Source organism: Hyla sarda, chromosome 10 (assembly GCF_029499605.1).
Source record: "Hyla sarda isolate aHylSar1 chromosome 10, aHylSar1.hap1, whole genome shotgun sequence".
Classification (NCBI taxonomy): Eukaryota; Metazoa; Chordata; class Amphibia; order Anura; family Hylidae; genus Hyla; species Hyla sarda.
Genome location: NC_079198.1, coordinates 41842378 through 41854087, shown reverse-complemented (window position 1 = coordinate 41854087; position 11710 = coordinate 41842378).

Genomic DNA, 11710 nt, shown 5'->3' with positions numbered 1-11710 from the left:
AGGAGCAGCATCAGCGACTTCTAGGCACAAGGTGCCGGTACATATGATCCAGAAGTTGGGTAGGTGGCGCTTTGACGCGTACACCACTTATGTCCCATATCCCTCTAGGGAGATGGCAGATGCATTTCAATATTTGGCATTATAAATAAATATTATTCAATTACCCTAAATGGTGGTGTATTTTTGGCAGGTAGGCTCATGCACGGTAAAAAGTCCTGACCACAAGTGGGAAGCCTATCAGGCTGAATTTGTGGGAGGGGCTTTGGCTATTTAACAGCCGCCGACCCCGCCCTCTGTGCGTATGCCGGGTTGGCGAAACCCACCCGCCTCACCCATCTTTTCTTCATTACACTACCTAAGGGAATGCCCTCTAAAGGCGGACCCTCGGCGCGGTTTTCAGGCACACCTCAACCGCTCTTCTAAGTCATGTATAGAGTTTAAGTGTTAGAGCTTTCTTAATCTAGTTTCTTTCAGGTATCTTTGGCAGGAGGTAACAGGTAGGATCATGCACGGTAAAAAGTCCTGACCACAATTGTATATAGACTGCATATGTCCAATGTTGCAAGTATAACCTTGTTTTGAAGGGTAACCTGTTGTAGTTGGGTAAGGAAATGGGTTGTGTCTCGTATATATGACTTTGCAGATGTAGCATACGTTCTCAGTACCTGATCAAGAAATATGGAAATATGGCTGGTTACTGAATCCCTCCCAGAGACAATGGGTCTTCCAGGAGGGTCCAGGAAGGTTTTATGGATTTTAGGGAGGATATATAATAACGGTGTTTTCGGATGTTGTACACTAAGGTATTGTAATAGATGTTCATCAATTAGACCAGAAGCAAAAGCTTCTTGAGTTACCTGTGTAATTTTTCGTTCATTGGAAGGCCGTGGATCTTTTTTAAGTATTGTATATGTGGATGTATCCTAAAACTGTAGCATAACTTCAGAAATGTATTTGGACCGATCCATGACCACAACCGCTTCGCCTTTATCGGCGGGTTTGATGATGAGGTGATGGATCAGTCCTTGAAGTGCCAAATTCTGTGCCTGTGTAAGATTTTACCGTTTGATGGGTAGATTACTCCGAAGCTTTTCTAGGTCATGTTTGACCAGGCCGTGGAAAGTGTCCACCGCACTGGAACAGATGGGAGGCTGGAAAGAGCTTGGATTTTTCAATGAAAAGTCTGACGCTTTGAATGGTGTGGAATCTGACTGTACTTGAACAGAATCACATTCCCCCTTAGAATGAAACCAGATCTTAAGTTTAATGCGTCTCAAAAATTGTGCCAAGTCCAGCTCAGTCTGGAACCAATCAGGGTTATTTAACGGGCAAAAGTTCAGTCCATGCGATAACAATTGTAATTGTTCATTAGTAAGTATAACAGAAGAAATATTTACCACTTTCTTTTGGGCTTGTGTTTCAGCTGTAGCTGTTGGAATGATGGTGTCAATTTCGCTGCTTGTTGTCCTCTGGTTCTTATATGCTCGCTTGTGGTGTTGACCTCCTCGCCGGGTTGTTCTTTTGAAGCGTCGCTTTGTCCTAAAAAAGCTGTATTCTCTGCGGTGGGAGTAGAAGGTTGATTAGTAGGTGTTAACACAGATGCATTCCTAGAGTCCTTCACTTTCCTGTTCCTCTTGGTATTAGATGTTAAATCACTCCACATGTATACACGTCCATTAGCATAATCTAATGAGTCCCAAGACCATTTTTGTCTTTTCATACTTTCTTGTTCTTTTTTCAATTTTTGTAGATATGTAGTCTGCTTGGCAATAAAGGTATCACATTCTGTATCAGGTAACACATTTCTAAGAGAAGCCTCCAACAAAGTGACTTTAGTCTTAGCAGCAACAGCATCTCTATGTAAAAATTCTAAATTCAATAATAGTAAACCCAAAGAATATCTATTAGAAATAGACTCGTATCTTTGACGGAATTCAATGTCATTAGCATAGGCATTTTCTCTAGGTTGGATGCGCATCCCATGTGGGATCTTTTGTTCCTTGTAGTATCCACATTGATGGACATTTATCAACAGGTTTAGTCAGGTTTTCTTTACTATAATTGTCGCAAAATTGTCGCAACTGCGACTACGTGTGTTTTCGTGCGACAATTTGCATGAAGAACAAGAAAAGCAAGAAAATTCAAACTTGCTTACGTAGTAATTTTTTCAAAATGGATTTGGGTATTTATCAACTGCGACAGTCGCAACTGCGCAAAAAAGAGTCGCAACAAGGTTAAAAATTGACTAACTTTACTCCAGCTCAAACATGGAGCAGAAAAAGCTACTACCAAAGTAAAAAAGGAAAAATTGCTTACGTGAAAGAAAATTATCAACAGGCTGAAATCAGTTGATAAATAAATCACACATAAGCAAAAAAAAAAAGTAAGGAAATATTACAAAAAAAAAGAATACATAAGCAAACATTGATAAATGTCCCTCTTAGTGTCACAGAATGTAGATTTAATGAAAGCAGTCTTTTTGTTTCGGTTTCAAACTGTCTCTGTATTTCAAGTCTAGATGGTGCATGTAAAAAGGATGCATCACCATCTACACTGCTGAGAATTTGGTCAGGGTCTGTACCTGAGTAAGTATATGTGTCAGGTCTAGTTTCCAGTCCAGAAGTTGTGGTATGGGTTTCCATATTGAGGTAGGTAGATTACTGAAGGGTGCAGGCTCCAAAAAAACCAGATAGCCAAAGAATAACTATGGGGCAGCACAACCTTAAAAGCAAGAAATAGGTGATGGGTGCCAGCAGTCTATTGTCCCAGGTGACGGGTCAAAGGTAGATAATCAAGGTAAAAAATTCCGCAGCACTCCAGGGTAGATGCAAAAGGTGGTGGATTTATTAGCCTGACGGCATAGCGACGTTTCGGCTGCCCGCTTGCAGGCTTTCTCAAGCTTAACATAAGTGGTACTGACAAAGTATTTATACATTGGTTGTACAGCAGTGAGATAATTAATTACATCAAATCAGTGTACATAATTAACATAAACATTTTTACATCATAAAGTGCATAGGTGCTGTAAACATATACAGGTGACGTATCAGGGCAGTCGGTGTACATAAGGTGCATACATTGTGGGATGCCCTGATTCAATGTGCACAATAATACATAAAATAGCATAATTATGAATATTCATAGTGAAGAGGTAGGCGGAGCATACATACTTTACTTTTCCCGGGTAAGACAGTTCACTGTAATGGCGTGTGATGCCGCTGGGGGCTCCACGGCGTGCACGCCGTTCTGTATGTCAGTGCGTCTGCGCGCCTGTGACGTACCAGATACCTGAGCCAATCGTCAACTGGCATCACTGTCGCCATAGAGACGACTCTCAGAGGAATCTGTGCGCATGCGCTCATGTTGCCTGTTGGCACGGACCCCATTTTACTTACTGGCAGGTAATGCAAGTGGCTAGAACATTGCCCATATGTTGCAGCACTGTGGAGCGAAACCAGTCGGCGCCTGAGTCTGCACTATGTGCAAATTGCACACAGGCAGTCCCAATCCTGGATGGAGGGGAACCCCAAGATGACCTGGGGGACCGCTTTGAAAACAGGATAGCGTTAACCGGAGTCAGCCAGCCAGCTGCCGCATTAAAATTATGTTATGTATGTATGTATATGCTTATACATTAGAGACCGTCCTTTTCTGTGATATCTGTCGTTACTTCCCGGTAGTTGTATGTTGCCTCCTCATGAAGTTAATTCTGTGAAAGTGAAAAAAAATTGGCTCAGGTATCTAGTACGTCACAGGCGCGCAGACGCACTAACATACAGAATGGCGTGCACGTCGTGGAGCCCGCAGCGGCATCACACGCCATTACAGTGAACTGTCTTACCCGGGAAAAGTAAAGTATGTATGCTCCGCTCCGCTTACCTCTTCACTATGAATATTCGTAATTATGCTATTTTATGTATTATTGTGCACTTTGAATCAGGGTATCCCACAATGTATGCACCTTATGTACACCGACTGCCCTGATACGTCACCTGTATATGTTTACAGCACCTATGCACTTTATGATGTAAAGATTTTTATGTTAATTATGTACACTGATTTGATGTAATTAATTATCTCACTACTGTACAACCAATGTATAAATACTTTGTCAGTACCACTTATGTTAAGCTTGAGAAAGGCTGCAAGAGGGCAGCCTAAACGCCGCTATGCCATCAGGCTAATAAATCCACCACCTTTTGCATCTACCCTGGAGTGCTGCGGAATTTTTTACCTTAGTATATATATATATATATATATATATATATATTGATATATATATATATATATATATATATATATATATATATTGATATGTAGATTTTTGGACTTACCACAAAATCCCTTTCTCGGAGCTTCTATTGGGGGTCACAAAACCATGGGGTATATGCTGCTTGTCACTAGGCGGCTGACACTAGGCAAAAACCAAAAGAAGGTCAGCCCCTCCTGGCAGGATATACCCACCTCCTGGTTATGAGCAACTCAGTTTAGTCCCAAAGCAGAGGAGACGCGACCAAGACAGAACTGACCGAACAAACCCCCGAAAAAGAAGGGAACTGACCACAAACAAAACACCCCCGAACCAAGTGGCGAAAATTGGCTGGTCACCAACAAGCCAATGGGCGGGTGCTGTGTCCACCAATAGAAGCTCAGAGAAAGAGATTTTACGGTAAGTCCAAAAACCAACTTTTCTCGAGCGCTTCATTCTGGGACACAGGACCATGGGACGTCCCAAAGCAGTCCCTGGGGAGGGATAGCCTAACATCCCAGCCAGAACAAAACTCAGGCGGACCACGGAACTTCTGCCTGGAGAACCTTGCTGCCAAGGCCTGCATCAGAGGATGCGAAAGTATGTTACATAGTTAGTTACATAGTTACATAGTTAGTATGGTTGAAAAAAGACATACGTCCATCAAGTCCAACCAGGGAATTGAAGGGAAGGGTGTAAGGGGATAAGGGAAAGGGATGTAGTTTTATAATTCTGCATAAGCATTAATGTTATTTTGTTCCAGGAATGTATATAACCCTGTTTTAAAGCTGTTAATTGTTCCTGCTGTGACCAGTTCCTGAGGTAGACCGTTCCATAAATTCACAGTCCTCACGGTAAAGAAGGCGTGTCGCCCCTTTAGACTAAACCTTTTCTTCTCCAGACGGAGGGAGTGCCCCCTCGTCCTTTGGGGGGGTTTAACCTGGAACAGTTTTTCTCCATATTTTTTGTATGGGCCATTTATATACTTATATACGTTTATCATATCCCCCCTTAAACATCTCTTCTCAAGACTAAACAATTGTAACTCCTTTAATCGCTCCTCATAGCTAAGATGTTCCATGCCCCATATTAGTTTAGTCGCGCGTCTCTGCACCCTTTCCAACTCCGCAGTGTCCCTTTTATGAACAGGCGACCAAAACTGATCAGCATATTCCAGGTGAGGCTGTACCAATGCTTTATAAAGGGGGAGTATTATGTCCCTGTCCCTCGAGTCCATGCCTCTTTTTATACATGACAATATCCTGCCGGCTTTGGAAGCAGCAGCCTGACATTGCATGCTATTCTGTAGTCTGTGATCTACAAGTACACCCAGATCCTTCTCTACCAGTGACTCTGCCAGTTTAATCCCCCCTAAGACATACGACGCATGCAGGTTATTAGTACCCAGATGCATAACTTTACATTTATCCACATTGAACCTCATTTGCCAAGTGGATGCCCAGACACTTAGTCTATCCAAGTCATCTTGTAACTTATGCACATCCTCTATAGACTGTACCGTGCTACAAAGCTTGGTGTCATCTGCAAAGATAGAAACAGAGCTGTTAATACCATCCTCTATATCATTGATAAATAAATTAAACAACAGCGGGCCCAGTACTGAACCTTGGGGTACACCACTAATGACCGGGGACCAATCAGAGTACGAATCATTGACCACCACTCTCCGGGTACGATCCATGAGCCAGTATTCAATCCAGTTACAAACTAAAGTTTCCAAGCCCAAGGACCTTAACTTACCTGTCAGACGTCTGTGAGGGACAGTATCAAACGCTTTGGCAAAATCCAGAAACACTATATCCACAGCCATTCCTCTGTCAAGGCTTCTACTCACCTCTTCATAAAAGCAAATTAGATATGTTTGACAACTTCTATCCTTAGTAAACCCATGCTGGCTATCACTTATAATACTATTATCCCCTATGTATTCCTGTATGTAATCCCTTATAAGTTCTTCAAACAATTTACCCACAATGCACGTTAGACTTACCGGTCTATAATTGCCTGGCGAAGACCTAGAGCCCTTCTTGAAGATTGGTACCACATTAGCCTTGCGCCAGTCCCTTGGCACAATACCAGACACCAGAGAATCTCTAAATATCATGAACAAGGTTACAGATATTACTGAACTTACCTCTCTAAGAACTCTTGGGTGTAGTCCATCCGGCCCTGGAGATTTGCTTACATTTACTTTACTTAACTTACCTTGTACCATCTCTACATTAAGCCAGTTCAATACATTACATGATGTGTTACCAGCACTGACCTGGCCAATGTCAGCTCCTTCTTCCATAGTATATACAGAACTAAAGAACCCATTCAGTAGCTCCGCCTTCTCTTGATCGCCCGTGACAACCTCCCCATTATCATTATTAAGGGGTCCTACATGCTGTGTCCTTGTTTTTTTTTTGCATTTATATATCTAAAAAAATATTTAGGATTAGTTTTGCTTTCTTTGGCCACTTGTCTCTCATTTTGAATTTTTGCTGTTTTTATTACATTTTTACAGATTTTATTAAGCTCCTTGTACTGTTTAAATGTTATAGCTGACCCCTCAGATTTGTATTTTTTGAAGGCTATTTTATTGTTGTTTATTGCTCTTTTAACCTCATTTGTCAGCCATGTAGGATTTAGTTTTAATCGTTTATATTTGTTCCCCTTTGGTATATATTTAGCTGTATAGTTATTTAGAGTTGATTTAAAGATGTCCCATTTACCTTCTGTATCAGTATTTGAGAACACCTCCCCCCAGTCTATGCCCTGTAGTGCAGCTCTCAGCCCAGGGAAATTTGCCTTTTTAAAGTTATATGTTTTTGCTTTCCCAGTCTGTCTTTGTTTTCTACATTTTAAGTCAAAAGTAACTATATTGTGGTCGCTATTACCAAGGTTTTCCCTCACAGTTACATTACCAACCAGCTCTGCGTTGTTGGAAATGATCAGATCCAACAAGGCATCACTTCTTGTTGGGTCCTCCACAAACTGGCCCATAAAATTATCCTGCAATAAATTTAGGAATTTTCTCCCCTTTGTAGTTTTAGCCAACCCCCGGTCCCCAATCTATATCTGGATAGTTAAAATCTCCCATTATTACCACTGTACCTGCCCGGGCGGCCCTCTCTATTTGTTTATACAGCCGACCTTCTATCTCTTCAGTGATATTAGGGGGTCTGTAGATTACACCAAATATAATTTTTTCAGTATTTCCCTCCTTTTGTAATTCTACCCACAGTGATTCCACATCCTCAGAATCATCACACACTATGGCATCGTTCACACTGACTTTCATACTACTTCTAACATACAGACAGACTCCACCACCTTTTCTGTTCATTCTATCCTTGCGAAACAATGTAAACCCCTGCAGATTAACAGCCCAGTCATGCGAGGAGTCCAGCCATGTCTCAGTGACCCCAACTATATCAATATGTTCCTCCAGTATCAAGGCCTCAAGCTCCCCCATTTTATTTGCTAGGCTTCTGGCATTTGTGAACATACACTTTACATTTCCATTAAGTTTTACACATATAGTCTCACTAATGGGATTTTCAGAGTTATTGGGGTTAATGTTATTATTTGAGTTATAAGGGCTAATTGTACTATTTAAGTTATTGGGACTCATGGGATTTTTTGCGTTATTGCGTCTAACGTTGTTATTTAAGTTATTGGGGCTAACGGTATTTTTTGAGTTAATGGGGCTTATTGTAGTTATTGAGTTATTGGGGCTAATGGAATTTTTTGAATTATTGGGATTACAATTTTTCGGGCTACATTTATTTTTACAGCTGGTTTGTAACACATGAATCTCCTTATCCACTGCTCTTAACCTCCCCCCACAGGACTCCTCCCCACCCACCATTATGTCCTGACCCCTCTCTAACCTATCCATCCCACTGTCTGCTTTCTTTGCTTTATTATCCTCCCCCCACTCACCTAGTTTAAATACTCAGTGTGTGCAAAGATGACCAGGCCGCCGCGCCTTGTAAACCTGTAAGGCCAAAGCCCCATGGCTGACCACCCAAGACACGCCCACCACGCAGGTGGAGTGAGCCGTCACACGAAAAGGGGGCACCTGACCCTTGCAATGGTACGCTTTCGAAATGGTAGAGCGTATCTACCGGGAGATAGAGGCCTTGGAGGCAGGAAGCCCTTTGTGCCATCCCTCAGGAAGCACAATCAGGGAATCAAACCATTGAAAGGAGGAAGTCACCGACTAATAGGTCCGAACTGCTCGAACCAAGTCCAGCTTGTGAAGCTGGCGCTCTTGAGGATGAGAAGGGGACAGGCAGAAGGAAGGCAACACTATCTCCTCGTTTAAGTGAAAAGAAGACACAACTGAAGGGCACAGGCCTAAGGACTACCTTGTCTTGGTGAAGCACCATGAAAGGGGAACGGCAAGAGGGGGCGGCCAATTCCAACACCCTGCGAATGGACGTAACCGAGATAAGGAAGGCTACCTTCTAGGAAAGGAAGCAAAGGGAAATCTGACCCAGAGGCTCAAAAGGAGAACCCTGTAGAGCATCCAGAATGAGGTTGAGGTCCCATGGGGCAGTAGAGGACCGAAACGGAGGAACCTCGTGGGCCACGCCCTGCAAGGTCCACACATGAAGATCAGACGCAAGCGGGCATTGGAAGAGGACAGACAACGCAGAAACTTGCCCTTTGATGGAACTTAGGGCAAGATGCGTCTCCAGCCCCGATTGCAGAAAGGACAAGGAGGTTAGGCAAAGAGAAGGAGGTGGGAGAAGCGAACGAGCCTCACACCAGCGGAAATAGGCCTGCCAGGTACGGTGAAAAATCCTGGCGGACGAGGGCTTCCGCACGCGGAGCATGGTCCGGATCACACGGGAAGAAAAACCTTGAGCCCTCAAAACCGTGGTCTCAACAGCCACGCCGTCAAATGCTGTGGAAGTAAATGGGGGTGGCAAAGGGGTCCTTGGGAGAGGAGGTTGGGGTGATCTGGTAGACTGAAGGGAACGTCCACCACTAGACCAACCACGTCGGCGCCCCACACGCGACGCGGCCAGTCCGGAGCTACTAGAATCGCTGAGACGGTAGTGCAGAGTCCAAGAGACCACATGAGTGTCTACCGCTAGAGCCAGGGGATCCCGCAACCTGGAGACAAAGCAAGGGACCTTCCTGCTCTGGCGGGTCACGAAGTGATCCATGACTGGAGTTCCCCAATGGCGACAGATCAGAGGGAAAACTTCCGGCTGAAAAGGACCACTCGCCCAGGTCGGCTGTGGAGCGACTGAGAAAGTCCGATTCCCAATTGTCGATCCCGGGAATGTACACTGTCGATATGGCTGGGACGTGAAGTTACGCCCAGGAGAGGATCTTCAACGCTTCTAACATGGCCGCCGAGCTGCGGGTGCTGCCCTGGTGGTTGATGCATGCCACGGCAGTGCCATTGTCCATCTGCACTCGTACTGGGAGGACCCGGAGCAGGAGAATCCAGTGACAAAGGCACAGGAAGATCGCACGTAGCTCCAGGATGTTGATGGGGAGATCTGACTCTGACAGGGTTCAACGGCCCTGAACTGTCTCGTCCCAGAAGACACCTCCCCAGCCGAGGAGACTCGCATCCGTTGTCAGAACATGCCAAGTGAGAGGCAGGAAGGAGCGATGAACAAGGAGCGGAGACCAGGGGGATTTTCCCACTGGAGGGGACGGTACCGCAATTGGGCCACCATCTTGCCCAGGACCGACATGCAGGTACGGACCGGAACCGGACCCAGCCATGGAAGTAAGCGAATCCCCGACAACCCCCGAAGCTTGTCCTCCGGAAGGGTAAGACAGGCCGCCGCTGTGTCGAGGCGGAGTCTGAGAAAAATCAGAGATTGGGACGGGAACAGGTTGGATATCGTGCGGCTGACGATTCAATCGAAACTGGAGAGAGTCTGCAGAGTGATGTCTAGCCTGACCCGATTCTGTTCCAGGGAGGGCGCCTTGATGAGAAGGTTGTCCAGATAGGGAAGGAACCGAGACCCCCGAGAGTGGAGGAGAGCCACCACTGTCGCCAGCATCTTTGTAAAACACAAGGAGCAGTTACCAATCCGAAGGGTAGGGCGACAAACTGAAAATGCACTGCAGGAACAGCGAACCGTAGAAACCTTTGGTGGGTAGGGAAGATCAGAATGTGTAAGTAAGCGTCCCTTATATCCACAGAGGAGAGGAATTCCCCCCGGGTCCATGGAGGCAACCACTGACCACAGAGATTCTATCCAGAAATGGCGTAGTTGCACATGACGGTTCAGAAGCTTCAAATCTAGAATAGGTTGGACAGTGCCATCCTTCTTGGGACTACGAAGAGATAGGAGTAGAACTCCGAAAAATGTTCCCGAGGAGCAAGAGCAGGAGAACAAGGAGGGTGGGACTAGAAAAAATTATCCCAGGGAACGGAAGAAAATTCTATTCGATAGCCCTGGGATATGACCTCCCGAACCCAAGCATCTTGGATTTGCACCAGACAGACGTCCCGAAAGAGGGACAGGCGACCACCCACTCGAGGGGAAGGCTTGGATGGGGGCATACCTTCAGGCGGAGGGAGGCTTGGGAGTCTCAGCCTTGGAAGAGGGGTGGGTGGAACGGAGCCCCGACTTCCAGGAGTTTAGAGTTTTGAAAGAGGGGGCCCTCCTATCCTGAGGGGCCGCTGGTTTGTCCTGGTGGCCCGAGAAACAAAAAGGGCAAAAGGAAGGGGCCTTCCGCCGTGAGTCCGAACGGCGCGGACGGTTTTGGGGTAAGAGGGAACTCTTGCCTCCTGTAGCCTCAGATATGATCTCATCGAGACGTTTACCAAAGAGGCAGGACCCCATAAAAGGCAGCTCAGTAAGGGAGCGCTTAGAAGTCGTGTTGGCGTTCCAAGCTTTAAGCCACATCGAAGGAGTCTTGGAACGGGTGGAGGTGGACTGGGAATGGAGGCACGGGGAACGGACACTGGGTGACCGATCACGGTGGCACCTGGAGGATGGAGAAAAGGATTTTAAGATTTTAAGTCGTGTCGTGACAGTAATTGGCTATGCCAGATACCGAATTTATTTAAACAAACAGAGAATGGTGAACTGCAGGATCCCCAGGGAGATGCTGTTAGGAATCAACGTACCATCAAGGATCTCCTGTTGAAATGCATCAAATTATGGTGGAATAAAACATCATTACAACAGTATGCACAACAGAAAATTATACCTAGAGGACTAAGTGTACGTGTGCTACCGTCATTTCCAGTGGATGATGAATCGCTAAGACAAAAATGGGAGGATGCATGTCAGCAATGTTCAAATGTTTTCCTTGAAATTCTTATTGAGAGAGACCAGAAAAAAATTGATGCGTTGGAAATACAGATTAATTTATTGCAAGAGAAACTAAAATAAGTTGTGGATGAGAAAACTTTGACAGATTTTCAAACAGATCTTAATGCTGTACTTAAAATGGGATAAAGACATT